This window comes from Barbus barbus (assembly GCF_936440315.1).
Source record: "Barbus barbus genome assembly, chromosome: 32".
In the NCBI taxonomy this organism is placed as follows: Eukaryota; Metazoa; Chordata; class Actinopteri; order Cypriniformes; family Cyprinidae; genus Barbus; species Barbus barbus.
The window spans coordinates 525,549-529,488 of record NC_136760.1 but is presented as its reverse complement, the minus strand read 5'-3'; positions in this window follow the sequence as shown (position 1 = coordinate 529,488).

Genomic DNA, 3,940 nt, shown 5'->3' with positions numbered 1-3,940 from the left:
GGTACTTAAGAAAATGTTGCAAAAGGATTGGCGCGATTCTGTAGCCAGAAGCCCGTAGTGTGGTGTGTCTCAATACTTCACACTATGTATTTCTATAAAGTCAGGTATGCATCCTTTACTCGTAGATTTATCTTTGAGAATTCAATGTTTTGTATTGATATGATTTGATCTCTTTGAATTGGCTATGTAATTGACATAACACATAAAGTATTTACCTGACTGATAATAAATTGTTACATTTGACCTTATTCTGTTTTACTCTGTAATTATTGACTCTAGTAAATTATGTTGTATCCTTGTTAGCAACATGAGCAACCGAATGAACGAGTAAATATAAAGTCAAGAGTTAACTAGAATAATCAAATATCAGAAGAATACTAATTAGAAATAGACAATCAATTTGCATTTCAAGCTAAATACGAGGTCATAATAAAATGGAGTCAGATTAAATAATAAAATGGAGTCAGATTAGAGTTTAACTTAAATCGAAGAACTTTGCACATTGAAAAGACAGAACACGCAGGAAACCTTCATCCACCATTGGATACCTTCTTTGGGCCAAATGTGTGGACCTTACACATCTGTAATTAATTTCTGTAATTACATTTATAATTACACTGTTCACCCATCCCTTACACCTTAACCCACCCTTAAACCTACCCATACCACCGTCTCTAACCTTACCCGTATCCCACCTCAATAGCAGCACATGTGTTTTGCAATACAATACAAACACAATAAGTACATTGTACTTATTTTTTGATGTAAGTACATAGTAGTTAAGGCCACCTAATATAAAGTGTGACCCAGACCTAAATGAAGCACAGGCTTTGAGCGACTGCTCTCGTTTTTGGTCCTTTCATATTGTTCTGCATTCTCAGGCTCCTCTACAGATGTCTCTGTGTCTCCGGGCTCCTTGGCTGTCCTCAACTGCTCCTTTACATTGCCGCCTCTGTTTGATGATTCACTCTTGAATAACACCTGGTCCTTCAGCGGTTTAGTCATCGCTTCAAAGAACCACACTCAAGCAGGCTTCTTCTTGAACACCACTGCCTCCTTCATTGGCTCCTTCCCACTGACTGTTTACAATGCCACTCCAGACCAGCAGGGGGTGTACGAGTGCAGGGTGAGCTACAATGGAACCAATTACTCTACAGATGTCACTCTGACAGTGTTAGGTGAGTCTAACTGTTGAAAAGCAGAAGACCAATGTTCAACTTATTCACATATATAAATACAATACGTATCCCACAGACAAACAAACTTAACCTTAGAGTCGCTTTCTAATTATCTCTCAGTTCCTCCTCTGGTCTCCATCATCTTACCTGAGGTAGTTTTGAAAAGAACAACTGTGGTTGAATGTTGGGCAAGGAGCTTCAGTCCTCCACAAATCATGTTCACCTGGACAAGAGCGGGAAACAAAATACAAGAACCCCAAAAGCTGCAAGTGAAGCACACAGAGGACGGTCTGTATGACGCAGTCAGCTGGCTGACCTTCCTCCCTCAGATGTCTGACCAGAACACCAGCTTTGGCTGTGAGGTGCAGCACACAGCCCTGGAGAAGCCCATCCTAGAGGAGTTCACGCCACACATCACAGGTATTCAGAACACGGCTAGATGTTATTCACATTAGTTGCTACGGTGGCCCAGTAGTGCAAAACACAACGCAATTAAAAAAGCAAACATAAGCTCGCAATGCAACGAAATTAAGTGAAAGTGAAAGTGAAAGTGAAAATGAAAGTGAAGTGACATACTGCCAAGTATGGTGACCCATACTCAGAATTCGTGCTCTGCATTTATCCCATCCAAAGTGACACACACACACAGCAGTGAACACACACACACACCGTGAACACACACCCGGAGCAGTGGGCAGCATTTATGCTGCGGCGCCCGGGGAGCAGTTGGGGGTTCGGTGTCTTGCTCAAGGGCACCTCAGTCGTGGTATTGAGGGTGGAGAGAGCGCTGGACATTCACTCCCCCCACCTACAATCCCTGCCGGCCCGAGACTCGAACCCGCAACCTTTTGATTACGAGTCCGACTCTCTAACCATTAGGCCACGACTTCCCAAGCGGCAACACAACGGAAATGCTCCCGACCACTAGGGGGCAGTTGGTCTGCAGAAACGTGTCAGGAGTAATCGCGGGCAGTCCAGTGTTGCCAGGGTCGTGGTTTGCATTCGTGGGTAAAATTACAGAGCTGCTTGTTGTGGTTTTTTGGGCTACTTTTATAATGTACCATGCCTGCCTAAAGTGAAGATAGATCCTTATACTGATGTGTATAATAATACCTGATTATATGAATATAATACCTGAATATATATATACCGGAATCAAGATTCAAGATGGTGCCTCTGTGTTTGTTCTCCCAGTCTCTGCCTCTGCCTCTGCTGCTCTTAGTATTTATGTTTTTATCCTTTATTATTTTTATCACTGATGGTAAATTAACTTGGAACTTGACAAACAGATAAGTACCATTGTTAAGTCCTGTTTTTATTATATCCGGCTTCTCTCCAAAGTGAAGTCGTTTCTATCATTAAAGAAGCTTGAAATCGCAATACACGCATTTGTTACATCTAGGCTTGACTACTGTAATTCTCTGTATGTTGGTGTTCCTCGGTCCTGTGTCTCTCGTCTGCAGTTAGTCCAGAACACAGCAGCTCGGCTTCTTACTAGAAAGCACGAATATGAGAGTATTACACCAGTTTTAATCTCACTTCTATTGTTGTAAAGTGTTGTAAATCACTTTGGTCACTCCGGTTGTTTTTAAACTGTGCTTTGTAAATAAAATTGTATTGTATTGTTTTGTATATACCTGGCAACTTAAGAACAGAGAAAAGGATGTCACAAACTATTACATGACAAGAGTTTCACCCACAGCATAAGATGTTAAGGCTTTTACACAGCAGAAATACACATGACAGCAGCCAGGCAAAGCATGCTTGTCTCTTATAAGGCTGCATGTTCTGCATGTGTCTGTTTATATGAATAGCATAGTTTTTTCTACTACACAAACTCAAACACATGTGAAGCTCACATCGCACTTTATCAAAATTATTATCACCAGAGCCAAAACATATCAAAACAATCAGTAAAAACATGTTCATTTAAAAATCGATTACACAAAATAATATCAATTTTGTGGCATCTCGAGGAAGTATCGGTGTTTTACTGCCAACACTGCCCCCTAGTGTTGGGGGGTATTTCCGTTGTGTTGTGGCTTTATTGCTTTGTGTTGAGAGCTTATGTTTGCTTTTTTAATTTCGTTGTGTTGTGAGCTTATGTTTGCTTTTTTAATTTCATTGTATTGTGAGCTTATGTTTGCTTTTTTAATTTAATTTTGTTGTGCACTACTGGGCCACCGTAAGTTGCACGCATTTCACAATGCATTCATCAACACTTCGTCAGTTGCAATATGGTGCAAGTGTCCCAAGCATTTTGTGGAACTGTGCACATGCTGTAGAGTTTGCCTCACAAAAGGCTTCAGTTGCAACTATATCCTTGCAGATCCGTGCAGATACCTCCTTGACCTCCTCAGTTTGCTAAATTGGGGCAAAACTACCAGGATATGTTATGGATAGTTTATGCTAGGGATGTGCAGGATGTCCATGTGCATGGATGTCCATGTAAGCTGTAAATGCTCTGTATACCAAGCCTTTTAAGAGAATGAGTTCAGGGAACTGGCTAAATTTTAACATTACTATTCCCTCAAATTACAAGGGAATAGTAATGTTAAAATTTAGCCAGTTCCCTGAACTTATTCTCTTAAAAGGCTTGGTATGCAACATAAGGCTCATGCAATAAAATGTTGGGAATACATATGTAACTGTCCATAAATTCTTTATTTGCCAAATGACGGTAGATTTCTGTGAATCTGTGTTAGTTATGAAGGGATTCAGGTGAGCAGATTCACAACAGCCGTGGCGCCTGTGTTCCATTG